Here is a 17,685-nt window from a genome sequence, read left to right as displayed (position 1 = left end):
GAAAAGAAAAGAAAAGAAAAGAAAAGAAAAGAAAAGAAAAGAAAAGAAAAGAAAAGAAAAGAAAAGAAAAAAAGCAAGTTCTCTACTGTCTGTATTTCCAGAGTAACAACAGCACTATCTGTATTTGAACTTAACTTCTGTATCAGCAGTTCCCAGATATCGTATCTTCCACTCAAGGGAAGCTAAGTATCAGATTTACCAGGTTGATAGTCTTATTTCTAGATGCTGCTTGGATGCCATAGGAATGGGAGTAACATGGCCATTTGTATGCCTTTAAGTTCTTTGTGGCAATATCTGTCATTTACCTTGTATTTGTACAGCACAGAGCACAGTGGGCTCCCAGCCTGAGATCAGGTCCTAGCAGAGAAGTCCATAACTAGAAATCAGTATATGTTTGTCAGGTGAAGTGCTAGCTATCCCTGAAATCCGAAGGGATTCAAATTTGGCATGCAGCTCCACCAGGCTTCACTGCAAACAGCAGAGCTGGGTGCAGGTGCTCAGTAAGAAAGGGGTCTTTGCAAAAATACATCCATATGCTCATGATGCAATTGTGAACATGTACCTTACTGAAGATAATCTTGCATTTTCCTCACATGAGGAAAGGTACAATGCTCCATTGTTCCACACCAAAGAAATAATTGGAAACTTTCTGCAGAAGCACTCACCACAATATGGGATTATGAGTTAAACTGATACAGATCTGATTTCAAACCCCATTTGACACCCTTTTATTTCAGCACACTTTGGCTACAGGAAAAAATATGGCAAGGAACTGTCATAAAGACAAATACTCAAAAAAGGAAGAAATTGAAGTACCCCCTGCTGCTAGATCAACCCAATTCACTTATTCACTACTGCATCTCTCCCTCAGCATTGCAAACTGTAAACTCTAAATTACAGCATTTTAACATCTGACTAATAAGTTTTCCCTCAAATAATAATATTTCCTACCTTTATAAGTGGCTTGTAAAGGGGTTTACATTTTAACCTTACAATGTCTTTTTTACTTCAAATAGTGCTGACCACTGAAGGGAGTTGAAGAATTCACATATTGTAGAAGATGGTTTGATTAGAAGTGGTTGTTAAATTTTAAGATCAGAGTGATTCCTTCTGCTCCTCACTCATTCTCCTGTATTCTTGCTTTACAGGAAGCTCATTAATAGATCAGTTTGCCCAGTTTGTCATCTGTTTCATTATGCAAAATACATACGTTTCATTTATCTTTCTTGTGGAACAAATCAGTTATCTTCAACTAGATAAAATGACTTCTTTTGGGTTTCTTTTCAACTCTTGAATGGCTCAAAATCTCTAAAATCTCAACTGGTGGTAGAAAACCAGGGAACCCTGATGTGTGCCAATTGCAATGTAATGATCTTTATGTTCACATTTAAATGGGAAGTGTAATAGCTTACAAAGCTGACCACTAGGCAAAACTTACATTGACCTGAAAGGAAAATAAAATAATTTAAAAGCTCTCTGAACATTATCAAAAGATCTGACATACAAATTAAAGAAGGAATTCCTGAAACAGAGTTTTTGTTACCAAGTCTTCCGTTTTACATCTATGATAATTAAGTACAAAAAGTTCTTTAGTTGCTTATTTCTTGACTTTTCTTAGTAAAGTTCAGTCTTTCTCTTCACTAAATGATAAATTAATACTTGTAATTGATCATAATTTAAGTGCTCAATTCAACCAGGCATTTGAACACGTGGTTAATTTTATGCAAGCATCTTTGATCCTTTCACTTCATAGAAACTAGAAGGGACTACCAAAGTGATGAAGTGTGGTCCTTGCCTGTAAGCCTAGTGGCAAGGTGGCTTTGATGCTTTTACCACCTGAGAGAAGGTGGGTGTAGCTTTAACAGGTTTGTCATTTAAATTCTTGGTGATGTTAATAAGTATGCAGGAGGCCATCTCTTCTTGCAAATGTTCACTGAATTCAGCACGAAATACTTGCCTAACTTGCAAGACTAAGGTTGAAATGAGTATGGCAATAACTGAAAGCCAGAAGACTGAAGTGGAGAAGGAGAATAAAAGACATGCACTACAGAGACAAATAATGATAAAATCATAACTTGTGTAAGGAAAGTAAACTCAAAGTATACTGCTGCAGGACAAAAAAGGTGAGTGAGAAAATATCAAACTGAGTTCTATTCTCATCACTAAACCATTAGATTTCTTTCACTTGACTGTGATTTCACTCTCAATCTAGAGCAAGGTATGTTTTATAGAACAGCATTGCAAAAAAAACCTTTGCCTTTCTGGGATGTTTCAGCCATACACAGTTATGCACTATGCAGAGACACCAGAACAAACTTTTAGTGAGTTCCTTTAGGTAGCAAACAGATTAGCAATTATTGTGAAGCTCTACCAAGAAGGACATGTTCAATTTCCATATAGGTAATGGGCCAGTGGCACATATAAAAAGGCTTCTTTGTCCACGCTCCTGATACCTTATGGGTTATTTTAGTGTTATCTTAACTATCTCTATGCTGGAACATATAGGCATACTCCATAGGTTCATACAATTAGAGCAACCTGTATGTGACTTTTTCCACTTACATAGCTTTTAATTGCAATCACAAAACCTGAGCAACACCTTATTAGCAAAAGAGAGAAGGCAAACAAATCATTGTCTTGTTTTTGTTTCCCTCTTCTAAACAAGAAAAACTTCAGAAGAAATTTTGTCTGATAGCTTCCTCACTTCAGTGGATTGAAGTTCTAAGCTAAAAGCTGTGATTGCTTACTGGAATTTTAAAGACAAGAGAGAGATATACTAGATAAATAAAAGAAAAAACATCATTTATTTTTGTATGAGAATGTGCATTGCTTCTCTGAGATTTTTATGATCCATATAACTTCTGGGTTTTCAGAATACCTCTTTTTAAGCAATTATAATAGAGGAAGAAGAAAATACATCCCTTGTTTAAGACTTCAACTACAGGCAGACTTGGGTTAATCAAGATTTGGATGAAAGAGGCTGAGTTTTGAGAAGGCTTTATCATTGAAACTAAATCAGTACAAGATTAGTGTTGGGATTAGTGTTCCAAAAGACTTTGAAACAAAGTCAAATGCTTTGAGGTGCAATTTCCTCATCTTTTTTCTAAGGAGAGAAGATGCCATCATGACCTCTGGAATTGCACAGATCTCAGAAACTTGCTCAGTAAACTTTTAATGTAAGTTATAAATATAGAAACATCCATGACTGAAAAGCTTCCAGTGACAAAGAACTATTATATCCTTGTGCACAGTGCTCCAACAGCTGACCCTCCACATTATAAATGTCCTTATTACTTGGTCTGAATTTCAAAACTACTGGATTTTACAGTACCTTTTGTTGGGATATTTTCTTTTGTTTTAGTAGACTAAACAGGTATCTCCTAGAAGTCCTTTCCTAATATGGCTTCTTAAAGCCAACAGGCATCCCCTACCTTTTCTGAAACACACTGAAAGTTTATGTTTCTGAAAGCTCTCACCAAAAGGACTGCTTTTCAAACCACTTTTTGATTTCTTTTTTTCATTTTACAGCATTCCACCTCACACAATTTCCTTTAAATAGTCTCAGTAGTTCCTAATACAATGCAAATTTTACATTGCTACTCCAATATCACGGCCTCTGCACAAAAAGCTGAAGATCACTTTGTCTTCTTTATTCAAGTTTCATACTAGGACCTAATTTTCAATTATTAATTTTAAGGACTTCTCATTGCTGTTGCATCTTGCATACAAACCCTTAAGATGTAAGCATTGTTTACATTAGTTTTGGACAAGTGAACATATATTTAACCACGTTAAAATGGTATGTTTGTTTAAATGTGCCCATTACATCAAGCAATCTAGACCTCTGTATAACAGGTGACCTGCATCCATTACAACCTTTCACTTCATAACCATTTCTATTACTAATAGTTTCAGCCAACAGTTGTTTCACACTTTCTAGACAAAAGATACTGCCTTACTGGATATGATCTTAAAAATGGCTTCTGTAAGCAATGATTCCTCTTTATAATTCCTTTTGATTTTAATTAATTTAATATGGATGCAGTCAATTCAATTGAAAAATTTTACATTTTCACCATGGTTTTTTTTTCTTCAGCACTATGTCGAATACTTAAAATAATTTTAATTATATCAACAGAGCTATGTATTAATACATACAATTAGAGATTCTATCTGAAGATGACATCTGGTATTTCTGAAAGAGTACTGTCATACAAAATCATTCTGACAGTAATAAGTCACCCATTATTCCACTCTTTAAGGGCAATGCTCACTTCAACTTTTCTACTTTTTTTTCCAGGTTCCCTATAGTAACTGACCTGCCTAGGTAGTCTCATTTTATACATATATTTTTTATTACTGGAGTGACATTACTTTTTTTCCAGTACTCTAACAATTTTGCAGTCTTAAAAGACTATTTTACTGTTCATAAACTTGGTGCACCTTCTTGGCCTATTCATTCCATAGAATCGTTATTAACTCATTCAGTTCTGAAGATTTTGAAACAGTTGGTTTAAACCTTTGTTGTTTAATCTCCTTGTATTAGCTACAGGAATTAAGGGCATTTCAGTATCAGAAAAAAATAGCATTCTGTATAAAATATCATTATCAGAAGGCTGGAACATTTCTCCAACGATGAAAGGTTGAGGGAGTTTGGATTGTTTAGCTCGGAAAACAGAAAGCTCCAGGGAAACCTCATTGCAGCTTTCCAGTACTTGAAGGGAACTTACAAACACGAGAGAGACTGAATTTTTGTGCAGGTAGGGATAGGACAAGGGAGAATGACTTTAAATTAGAAGAGGGGAGGTTTAGGTTAGATATTAAAATGATATTCTTCACTTAGAAGGTGGTGATGCGCTGGCACAGGCTGCCCAGAGAGGCTGTGGTGCCCCATCCCTGGAGGTGTTGTAGGCCAGGCTTCCTGGGTAGTCTGATCTAGTGACTGGCAACCCTGACCATGGCATGGGGGTTGGAATGAGATGATCTTTGAGGTCTCTTCCAAACCAAGGCATTTTATGAATCTTTTCAAATAAAAAATATAACCTCCATTCATAACATTTGTATATAAATATTGTCAGAAAACGTGGTCAACTTTATCCAAAATTGTACATACAATGTTACTGAGATCTAATTTGTTCTTCATGGGCTTTAAAGAATGCTTTCTTATTTTTTGTGCTCTCTTCAGCATGGATGTTCTTTCATTGATGTATTTAGTTTTCTCTACTAGTTGATTTTATTTCTTGAATGCAGTTTTTTGTTCACTATGATCAGCTTCCCCTGTTTTCACTTACTTCAAACTGTTTTTATTTTCAGAGGAGGTTTGCAACTGTCTTTATTTCGCTTTTCAGCAGGTCTTTTTCCAGTAATAGAAAAGTTTCTTAATTGCAGAGCTAGTGTTTTTTTGGTTTGGTTTGGTTGTGGGTTTGTGGTTTTTTGGGGATTGCTTTTTTTTTTTTTTTTTTTTTTTTTTTTTTGGCATCTAATAAAGCATTCTTAAACAATTCCCAATTATCATGCACATTCCTGTGTTTAAATTTTTCCTCCCACTCCATTTTGCTCACGATTGTTTTCCACTTTGGGAAATTGGCCTTTTAAAAGCACGAAGAATATGATACTGTTTGCACAAAACAAATAAAGTTAGATCATGATTGCTTGCGCCTAGGCAACCACCTCGTTCAGTGATCGGTTCATCTTTATCTGTCAGAATATGTAATTAGGAGGTTGGCTACAGTACCGAAACAAAGTTTTAGAAAGTTACCTTTTTCAAGTAGCAGAATGAAACTTCTACCACACATGCCAAGATCTAACTGCACAGTTTTTCAAAGGACAAGGTAGTGTTTAAAAAATTGTTTTGAAAACTTCCTTTCTTTCTCATGGTCTCATGGTCTGTAACAATTCCTTTTTTCTGCATGATCATCAGTAAGGCCCTCACTTATTAGTAGTTTTTCCATTTTGTGCCAGAAGCTAGCAATCATTAGCGGGACACAATGAAGTAATATCAAAACTGGAACTGTCATCAGAAAATATGCCCATTTTGGTTTTGATTCAGGACATGAGCTAAATCTCTTGGGTATGTATCCTTGAACAGGGAACTGATCCAGCCCCTCTAAACATAGGGTTCAACATTCTGGCTTTTATCCATCATTTATTTTGCCTCCAAATATGAGAACAAATGCAGCAAGTTTCCTTTGTCATCTTGAAGCATAGACTGAAAACTGAAATGAAGTATGTTCTTAGACATTTGTCTGCTCTCAGGGTTTTGCAGGACTTCCTAATCCCTCAGAAAGACTGATTTATGCATTCCAAGACTGTCATTGTGTGGTTAATATTCATTATATTTTAATGGAATCAAGTCAAGGCAGAATACAAAACTCCCATTTTCCACAGAAAATCTAAAAATTGATACATTCCTAACTGTCAGCTTGGGGTTTTTCAGAGAAACTTTAATAACATGTTAGAGATTACCATCTGCAGCATCACCTATTTTACAAAATATTACATACGTACTTTTATGGGCAAAATCAAAGGACACTAGATGAAGAAATTCTGATTGTTCTTCTAGTTTTAGTTCTTGATTTTCTCCTATGTCTGTGTTGCCAAGACACAAATAATTAAACCACAGAGATTACATGAAAATGGAACTCCCAACTCCAGAAAATTGCTGAAAAGCCAGAAGTAACTTTTTTTCTTATTCTTTTTTCTTTCAAATACAGATGCACAGTTTGGAAAATCCAAAGTGTTCCCAAGGCAGGAACAATCTAAAAAGAAATACGCTTCTCAGATTTTTTGGCTCCTGCTCACCCAGCTGGCAGGACGCTCAGCCCTCAAAATTTGGGGAAACACAGAACCCGTGTACCAAGGTTACTGGAGAAACTAGTGGATCATAAGAAGGGAAACAGGAAGCTCCCCAGTGTAGACTGCAGGCCTAAGCCAGTGGGATGCTAGTTATACTGGGCTAGGGGAAGTTGCAAGCAGGGTAGTCAGTCTCATAAACTGTAAGGTCCATGACAGATTTTCTTATCTGGAAATCTGGATACAATACAATATGTGGGCTTTAAGGTTGGTGAAAATCTTCCAGTCTATCAAAAACTGCAGCAGGGATATAGGCTTGCCAGCCCACATGTATGGATTATGTTTGACATTGTAAAGATTGACTGTTGAGACAACTCTTGTTTTAAAGTACTGGTAAGCAGAGAAAATGTTCTACCAGCGACCTAACAAAATATAATCTTTTATATTTGCCTGAAATGTATTTATTACATACGCATAGGTGTATAGCAATACTGTGGTCTATCTGACATCTGCCACCCTCTCAAATGTCTTTTTATCATAGAAATCACTTGGAGTTCATCACTGTTGGGAAGCCTGTTCATTGAAACTCATTATTGTTCTAATGAATTACACACGAGAGCTGTAAGTGATTGCATTATAATAGTCAAACTCAGCTATTCAATGAAAATTAAATTACAGAGTACAGAGACATGACAAAAAATCCATGTGTGTGTTCCGGAATGCAACCTCCCTGGCCCCAGCTGGCTACTGAAAGTCTTTATGAAATTATGCATTCTCTTAATCACAACCATTTTTTAAGAAATGAATCAGGAAGAGAAGCATTTCGTAGCTCTAGCAGCTCCTTTGCCTGCCCCTTCCCTGGCAATTCTGAAGGTCTTTTCTTTGCTTTTTGGTTGATCCACACACCCAAAATACGGCAAGCATTTCTGAGAACATTCTATGCCCAGTAAGTAGGAAGGATAGGATCTGGCAAAGCTGACATAAAATAATGTAGCAGTTACATCAGTTTAATGCAGATGAGGATCCTTTCTTTATGGTCACAGTAAAAGATTCAAAACCATCCTAATGGTTATACTTTAAAGCACCACTGTAGAGGTCTCCTACTGCTGTAAAATAACACATAAAGCAATGTATTACTATAAGCAGTTAGTAGGTTGTTTGTTCAGGTGGCTTCATGCTAACTCATATATCTTAGTCCTAACAATATGGTGCCTGGTGGGAATGACTCCCAGATATGTTGCTCTGAAGGAGCACAAAGCCTTCCTGAAGGACTTTTTGTCTGTCTTTTCGTCTGCCAATTCCATTTTACAAGCTATGAAAAAACTCCCATCTGTGCTGCAATAATTGGATTATAAAGCAACGCAACCAGATCATCAGCCACAGGATCCTCTTAGCAGGCAGCACTGCGCTGAAGAGTACAACCACAGCACCACATCCTCCTTACTTAATGACATGAAGAGACTGAAAAATGAGAGATCTAGCACCTCGATAACAATCACTGAACATCTTTATGATGCTACTGTGAAAGAATAAAAGTTCCTAAAAGTTTCTGAACATTTTCAACAGATTTTTGACATTCCTGTGGAAGACTTACGGAAGGTCTTGCTGGAGAAGTTTAAAAACAGTGTTGTCCTGAAATCCACATCATCCTTTCTTCAGCAGTTCTTATAAAATAAATAACTTTAGCTTCTATAGCTTCTACTTGAAAAGCTTAAAAGAAAGATTTTTTTTTTTTTTTTTTTTTTTTTTTTTTTTTTTTTTTTTTTTTTTTTTTTGTACATGAGGCAGGAGATGGAGGACTAGTGTTAATTATAAAAGAAGAGACCCAACTGTTCTCTTTGGTGAATCATCTAAGAGTCAGAATTTCTTCTCTTCCCTTAAAAAATTTCCCCTCACAAACTCAGACTGTGGCTAAAGTTATACTGCAGTCTAATGAGATAACATAATTGCTAACACATGCCTCCAAATCATACGCTGTGATTAAAGCTGTGCATGTTGTATGAGTGTGTTATGGATTATACATCTGATATAAGCGTTATAAGTATTATTAAAATAAAGAGGTTATCACCTGCCAGCATATCCTCTCTGCTGTTTTCAGTTGATTCCCTTTTACGTATGCACAGAAATGCCGTCCTGCACAGAGAGTTCACATTAGCTATTTCTATAGGCATATGAATGGTTAGAGTATTTGACAACACATGTTCACAACAGGGACATTTCCCAGTGGTGTATCAATTATTCTCAAAATTAAATCACATCTGTTAAATGTTTCACTTGTCATAACCTGCAAACTGCAAATACAAATCTACTGAATTAAAGTTGCTATGGTCTTACCTAAAGAAATGGGCACATCAGAAAACACCTGTAACCATGAGTGACAGGATAGAGAGCATCTGGAAATGGGGACAGTGTTACTGATGCAACACATCATCAAATCTCACTGGAAGAGGCTTTTATGTTTTGTACTAAAGTAGGAAAAATCCTGTTTCCATTCTTTCTGTAGTTATAGATCATGTGTTACTTTGAATATCAGAATTTTGAAATGATGTGGTTTTACAAATTAGTTTCCAGTACCAACTGGATGTCAGAGGTACATTGCTAAAGTCAAGACTGGCACCATCCAAATCAGCTAAGAGCTGCTTTAACACAGACTAGAGGTGCTTGGGCTTCAGCTGAAGCTTTGCTGTAATCACAACTGTCAAATGATATAGATGGAGGAGGAGAAGGATTTTTTTAATTACTATTTCAAAGTGCAAGTATTCATGAAAAAAACAGTTGGCACAATATTCTTGCTTTGAGAGAAGGGCCCGGTCCAATCTGGGGTACTCCTAGAGATAGGGCTAGTGTATAGTAATGGCTGGTCTGAGGTGAACTTTGCACAGATTAAAACATTACAGATAAACCTTGGTCCTGTCATGTTAGCCCAGTCACCTTCTGCACTTGCTTTTTGGAGCTCAAGAACTCCCCACAGGCCCCCCAAGCTCTCATATGCTGCTGAAAAGAAAGAGAGAGTGAATGGCTGGGGTGAAGAAAGAGTGTAAGCAGTGAAAGTGAAAGGAAGCTGGAAGGTACGCAGGAGTCCACAAATGAGAGTTGGCAAGAAGTTGAGCTGACTATCAAACTGCTACCAGGACTGCAATCCTATCAAGACCTGGTAGCTTCATCATTACACATATAAATCTCTGCAGTGTTGTTATGGCATAGATTTAATACCCATCATGATTCCTTTGTAAGAAACCTCAGATGAAAGAAATTAAACCACAGTGCTAGATACACCTGTCTGGAAAAATACCAGTCACACCCTGAACAGGCAACTGACCCAGGTGAAAGGGAACACAAGTAAACTGCCTCTGGCTTCTGCATGTAGATAGAAGAAACTTATTTGCCAGGAACTGCTCTGCAGCTGCAAGTATCCTTTCTTCCTGTGAATAACCTTGCTTATCCTGATACGGGATGCTTTACTGTTACCTGCTGTTATACATATGACCACGGTACTAACGGGGTGGTGCAGACACTCTACCAGCTGGCTGCCACCAGTATCTGTGGGGGAAAATCCCAGGTCGGACCAGCCAGCCACCGCTGGCAATGAGGGCTTGGTGGGGACTCTACCAGCCACCCACCCATGAAACATGTGAACCTCTCTATTAAAATTATGAATATTAACTTGCCTACATGTACTTTATTTGGGATCAGTAAACCTTACACAGAAGCACTGGTACTTTTGTGTAACAATTATGAAAGTTTCTCTCAGCGCTGTGAAGGAAAAAAGGCGATTTGTCAAATGTGCAGCCCTTCTGTAATGTTCTGGGAATGCACTTTCTTTCATCAAGGTTAAAAAGTGGTCTCCTGCAGTACCCCAAGATTCATCAGAACGCTTCCTGTCTCTGTAATCTCTATTTACATCTACTGCCTTCCCCATAACTCTGACATAGATAGCGTGGGATTTTGATTTGCTTTTAGAACTCTATCTAAAGAAAATCTGCAGTGACACATGGGCTTGTACTGTTCAGGTCTGTGCACAGTAATATCAACCTTGGGCAATGCCTTTTTAAAAGTCCACGGTGGAGTTCATCATGTATTTCAGTTTCTCCTGCATGGAGCATACAGCAAAACTGAGATTCATTAAGTGCTTTGCTTATCAGAAAGAGGACAGACTAAAAGAAAACAGGGCACCCTCCGTCCACAGTGTGTTGTCTGTGCGGTGATGATGCCGTACTTGCAGAAGAGATTTATGTCTGCACTTGTGTTGTTTGGCACTGGCATCTGATGCTCCTGATGTAGATCACCTCCGCAAAATGAAGCGTGTACATCCTCAACCTGTGGGTGAACACTGCTGGTGCACATGATGGGCTCTGTTATATGCAACAACTGGTATCTGGGCGCTGGGAAGGCTCTTGAGCCTTCTGAGCACACATCATCCCCATGCCATCAGCTTATTTTTCACACTGCAGTTCTACACATCTCATTAAGCTTCTTCTGAAACAACCTCCTTCATTAAAAGGTACAACAAAATGTGGAGTGGTCTTGCCCTGTGTTACTTAAATGGGATAAATGTAAATAGGGGATTTACATGTGTGAAAATTGTGAACTGTAGCAAATACACATGATCTTATCTCTATAAGGTGCAGATTTCTCTCTTTAAAAACACTGGTTTTTCCTACAGTGTCCGAATAAGGACACTGAGGATGCGTGTGAAGGACTGAATGGGACAACTTTATACAAAGTCTATCCTCACAGTGCCTGGATCCACTTTGGGGTGGTGGACAGCCAGTCAGCCTGTAAAGGAATCGATATTGCTAGCCTTGGAAATGAAACTTCATAAATTCATAAATCCACAACACAGAATATGTGGCTGAAAACATTACTTTCATGCTGCACTCCCAATTTGTCTTAAAACTGCCCCCAGGATTTCCATGCAGTCTCTTCTGTGGTGCGGGGTCTGCTACCAGCATCACATGAAATGGTGGCTTCTCTTCTAGGGCCTAGACTGAGCCCCAGGAATGAGTCCCATGCAGGGTGTAATCTACTCTGTAACAGCATCTGGGTCACAGCCATCCACTTTGCTGACATACAGGTGTGAGCCTTTGCAATCAAATCCTGTGCAATAAATGAGGAAAAAAAGGTATCAGGAGAGACTGCCTGCTCCATCATCTCTCTAACAGTATTCCAGGCTGTCATTTGATCCTGAGTTCTTCTAGACAACCTGAATGCACTGAAGAGAATGTCAACATTAATTCTGCACAAGTATGCTGACAATTGTCTGCATGCCAGTGGCCAGCTTGATTGCATTGTTTCTATTGCATTGCTTAAAAAAGATAAAGCCTCAGAACATAACAATAGCTAAAGCAAGAGAACCAAACAGAAAGGCAAGAGGATTCCCTGTCAGCCACGGGACCTTGCTGACTTGAAATTTAGATATAAAATTTATCTGCATCATTTTGCCAGGATTCCTCATGGGAAAGAATGGTGGTGAAAGAGTGCAATGGAGGAGAAAGGGCCAGGACAGATGGCATCTCCTTCTTCTCAGCTCCCACAATGCACACGCTGCTTTCTTCTCACGATTGAAGTAGAGAGCTGCACTTCTAATCTGGCCTTATCAAGTTCACTTCTCAAAAGGTCTATGTTTTTCCCATGCTTATTTGAAATAGAAATGGTCACCCTTCCATTCAGAATAAAAAGATATGTTTTCATGATTTAGCTTCAAATGCAAACCCTCCTGATTTCTGAAATCAGGATTTCTGTACATGCAATATTGTGAAAAATCCAATTCAAGGGCAGCAGAAATTGCAGCAGGAGGTGCTTAGCAGCAAAGGTGGAGAAAGAGATGAATGTTTTTCAGGACTGCAAAAAGTACCAAGCAACATGCTATTTTTATTTGTCTTTTTCTTTGTGCTTAGTAACCAGACTAATGCCTCTTCTCCTGTTTTGAGAAGCTGGAGGTCCAGCAAGAGACAAGAAGATGCCCTGTTGCTGTGTCTCCTCTCTAGCAGCTAGTGACCAGAGACCACACCCCAAGAAATGCTGCTGTTCCATAGATACGTACTTCTTTTTCCTACAGAAAAGTAAAATTTTAGCTCATATTAAGATGTGAACATCTCTCTGAGATGGGCTGAACTGGGTAGGCAATGAGATCCCTACAGATAACATTTTTAAAATAATTTTTAAAAGTGTGGGGTCACTGCAAGTTTCCTCGTTCCATCCCAACATAGGGTACTACCATGTTGCCTGAAAAGAGGCTCCTGCAGCCAGAAGGGTCAGCTATTTGCCCTTTACCACTTCATTTTGGGGTATTTTTTTGGTTGTCTACCAAGTCAGCAAACCAAGCAAACTCATTTATTGTGTTGGCAGCTACTATCTACTGAGAGTTGGGAGGAGGTTCACAGCTCCCCTCCATACCAGATTTCAGAGGGAAATCAGGAATTTCATGTCATTATTAAATCCCCTGATCTCAGTTCATATGCACACACACTCCTCAACACAGAATATACAGCAAAGGACACGTTGTATACGAGATACTTTCTGAAGGTCTTTACTGATGTATTATTTGTGGAATAACTGTTTTTTTTTTTAACTGTAGTTGTAGCTATACACAGAAGTCGTTCTGATTTAGCTGCTTCTACAGACATTCGCTGTTGTTTAGTGTAGCAGGAGTGTAGTAGAGAGGACTGTGGGCAGTTCCCCCATCTGTCAGCAAATTCCCTTTGGTTCTCACGAGAAGCATTGGGAAACATTCTGTGTGTGTGTGCAGCACTCTGTGGCTGAAGGGGGCCCCATGCAATGGGCTTGCCCTTCTTTGAGTCCGCTGCACTCAGTTCCACATCTTGAAGCAGTGTTGAGTTCATGAACTGGATTCTTCTTAAATGAAACAGACCCAGAAAATGTTCTCCAAAGTCACACCTCAAGCATTCTGGCTGCAAATTGGTGTTCAGATAGAAGCGACTTAATCATATAATAGAATCATATAATGGTTTGAATGGGAAGGAACGTTAATGGCCAGCCAGCTCCAACTCCCTGCTGTGGGCAGGATTGCTGTCTACCAAATCAGGCTGATCAGGGCCTCATCCTACCCATCCTTGAATGCCCCCAGGGATGGGGCACCCACAGCTTCTCTGGGTAGCTTGTGTCAGCATCTCGCTGACCTTTGAATAAAGATCTTCCTACTGAAATCTAACACTTTGGAGCAGTCCTCTGGTGAAATGCCTTTTTGCCATCATATTGATCTGTCCCATTGCTACTGATCTGTCCATTGCTGCAGAGCATGGAGGTATGTTATCTGTGTTATTAGTCCTAAAATGTGTCAGAAAATCCACCCTACTGCCACTGCGTGCTCTGTCAACTCCTGAACTCACCTGGCACCAAGCCTGCCTGCATGAACTGCTGCTGTCATTCCACAGGCTTAGTGGTCTGCCCAGGGAGAAGTGACAGTGGGTGGGAGAGTTTGGACTTTGCACCAGGAACTCTAGTGACGGCACACAGATGCAATGGTCTTTTTTCCTCGTAAACAGAAATTCAATTAAGTTTTCTGTGTATATTTCATAGAATCATAGATAGGCTGAGGTTGCAAGGGACCCTAAAGATCATAAAGCTCCAATCCCTGCAGCAGACAGAGCTGCCATCCACCAGGTCTGGTTGCCCAGGGCAGCTGCCCAAGTGAAGCACATCCTACATCTACAGTGAGTCAATAATGGGTTCAGTTAAATCACATAAATATATGCTATTTTTGTAGAAACATGGTGATATGAAGCAAAATCCATTTGAAGCATTTAAGGACACACACATCCCACACTTCTGATTCTCAATTTTAGTTTGGTTATTACACACTGAGTTCCTCACATCACAGGAAGGGCATCAAGAATCAAGTTCTGGGGGGGGTCCAGTTCAAGGTGATTGGAAGACATCAGGATCCATACGTCTATGAACTTTGTCTATGGGCTTCAAAAACTTTTGATGTATCTCTGCTACACAGAGCAGACATGAAAGATAGCGCTCCTCGGGTTGAGAGGCACTATGTATCTTATCCCCTACATCGCTCAGGGACCAGGACTGCATTCCTGTTGGCCTCACAAACAGGCTGAATGACTGCATAACACCCAGCAGAGGCACAGTTCCACAGGTGAAGGCAAAACAGCAACAGGAGGTACTAACAGAACGTTTTTAATACTGCCTTCTCAACCTGCCTTCAGCCTACACCCAGGGAGAGCTGCTGAGGTGAGCTTTGTAAAGCCCCTGAGACAGGCTGAGGGGGCAGGGAGAGCCCTGGATGCAGCTAGGAGGTGCTAACACCACACCTGTTCCTGCGGAGTGACTGAAGCAGAGCCTGGCCAATCACAGCTGCTGGTTCGGGTGGAGCCGCTGCAATGATGGGTGTGGGGCGGGGCCAAGGGCAGTGCTGCCATTGGTCAGGGGCCGTTCCAAACCCTTTGTGATGTCACAAAGGCACTGTGAAGCTGTGGGCAGGGGCAAAGGCAGCCCCTCTCTGGCAGTCAGTCGGTCAGTGGTGGCCCTGCAGTGCGCAGCATTTGGCAAGCACTGGAATTTATGGCATGCATTGGTCGGTGAGTGGTGAGTAATTGCGTTGTGGCTACGGTTGCTGTTGTGTTTTTGATGCTGTTTTCTTCTACTATCATGGTATTGAACTCTTTCTCAACCTATGGGGTTTATTGCATTTCCAGTTGGCTTGTTCGCCCCACCGGGGGAGACTGAGCAGCTGTGGGGTTACAGGGCAGCATAGAGCCACTAGGGCCCAACCGTGGCTGTGGTGGGTATCCTTGTATATAGGAAAGAGGCAGCAGTGCAAAATAAGGTGCATCTCAGGCCCAGTCCTTAAAAGCTGAACTGCTAAACAGATTTGTAATGGCGGGTAGTTTCTTGAAATAGAAAATAACCCCTCCAGTAAAAACTTAAAATGGAAGATGCCAGAGCGTATGGCAGAACTATAGGACATGGATGAAGAGCTAATAGAAAATCTATGCTAAACCATTCTCTGGGATGAGGATTTTCAGGGAAGTCTGAAATGTATAACAGTGTTCTGTAAAACTTCAAGAAGAATGACACTTTTTAATTCTGTCCTGAACGTAGCTGTAATCAATGCGCTTCCCTCTTGCTGCAAGTCTCCATCTACTGTAATATTGTAACAGTATGTAGTCCAACATGACTGGATAAGGAACTGCTATGATACAAGAGGCTAAAAAAAAAAAAAAAAAAAAAGTACTTAGATTGCTTCTGCCTTGATTTCTGACAGACGGAAACAAAGAGAAGGGCACCAAGAGGCCTGGGATCCATGATGGATATCTGCCCAGAGTTGTCTTCTCACAGAGAAAAAGTGCCAATTATGAAGAAAAGTAACTCAATGATGACAACACAGTTGTGTCACAATGAGCATGTGCTCATTGTCGATGTGGCAATGACGCAGAGTACTGCTAAACCAATCAGTTCTACAATGGGGAGAGACTGAGGGCCTCACAGCCTTGCTTCCAGCTTCCTCTTCATCAGGGGAATACAACCTCCTACTTCACAGTCTACATCCACTCAGGGAATACCTAGTCCTGATGCTGCCACACCAGCATCATCCGTCAGGGGAGTGCAGCGTCCTGATGATTCTCCAGCATCATCCGTAATGTAGCATATCATCCTGCTTCTTCAGCTTCATGAGCTGCAGGACACTGCCTCTCCAGCATGGTCCGTCGTGGGAGCGCCCTCTCCTTCTGCTTCTAAAGCATCGTCCATTGTGAGAGCACCCACTCCTTATGCTCCTCCAGCGTCATCCATCATGGGAGCACCCACTCCTTCTGCTTCTCCAGCATCATCCTTTGTGGGAGCACCCTCTCCTTACGTTTCTACAGCATCATCCCTCACAGAAGCACCCACTCCATTGCCCTCTTCAGCATTGTCCATTCCCAGAGCTCCCTTCTCTGTTGCCCTCTAGAGAGTCATCCATTGCAGTAGGGCCATCTCTGTAGTCCTTTCCAGCATCGTACATCATTGGAGAAACGGAAGTAGGAACTCCTATGTCATAGTGTCCTCTCCTGCTTCTCCAGCATCATCCTTTGCAGGAGTGCCCTCTCCTTGTAATTATACAGTGTCATTCATCGTGAGAGCGCCCCCTCCATTGCCCAATTCAGCATTGTCTATTGCCCAAGCAACGTCACCATTGCCTGTTACAGCAACATCCATTGTGGGACCAATAGATTATCCTTATTGTGAGCAGCATCTTTTGTAGACCACAGGGATTGTTTATCTGGAGAACACCATCTCCTGCACCTCTTCTGTTTAATCGTTCTGATTAGAGGTTTGAGAACTGCCTCCTCTGTCATTGTCCATTGGCTAAGTGTATTCTACAGCAACATCGACAGCATAATCCATTGTGGGAGCTCCTTTTGGTGCAGCTTGTCGGCATCATCCACCAGACGAGCGCCGCTTTCTGTTTCTCCAGCAATGTCTGTTGGCAGACTGCTCTCTTCAGCACCGCCCGTCATGGGAGCAACCCTCTCCAGTGCCTTCACCAGTGTCGCCTGTCACAGGAGCGCCCTCTCCATTGGCATCTCCACCATCATCCTCCACGGCAGTACCCGCTCCATTTTCCTCTCAAGCTACGTCTGCAGACGTGTCCAATGCTTGCGCTTTTCCAGCGTCGCCTGTGGTGGTTCGCTGTCTTTTTAGGCTTCTCCAGTGTCATCCTTCATGGGAGCACCCTCTTGATTGCCCTCTTCAGCATTCTCCATCTTGTGGTCGCCCTCTCCGTTGCCATCTCCAGCGCCATGTGTCGCAGGCGCACTCTCTTGGTTGAGCTCTCCAGCACCATGTGTCATGGTTGCTCTGTCTTCATTGCCTTCCCTTCGAGTGTGCACCGTGCCTGGCAACCACCCTTTGCATCGTTCTTCTGGTGAGCACCGC

The sequence above is a fragment of the Tympanuchus pallidicinctus genome, unplaced genomic scaffold (genome assembly GCF_026119805.1).
Source record: "Tympanuchus pallidicinctus isolate F22 unplaced genomic scaffold, pur_lepc_1.0 scaffold27, whole genome shotgun sequence".
Classification (NCBI taxonomy): Eukaryota; Metazoa; Chordata; class Aves; order Galliformes; family Phasianidae; genus Tympanuchus; species Tympanuchus pallidicinctus.
The sequence above is the reverse complement of the archived record's forward strand: the minus strand, read 5'-3'. Positions refer to the sequence as shown.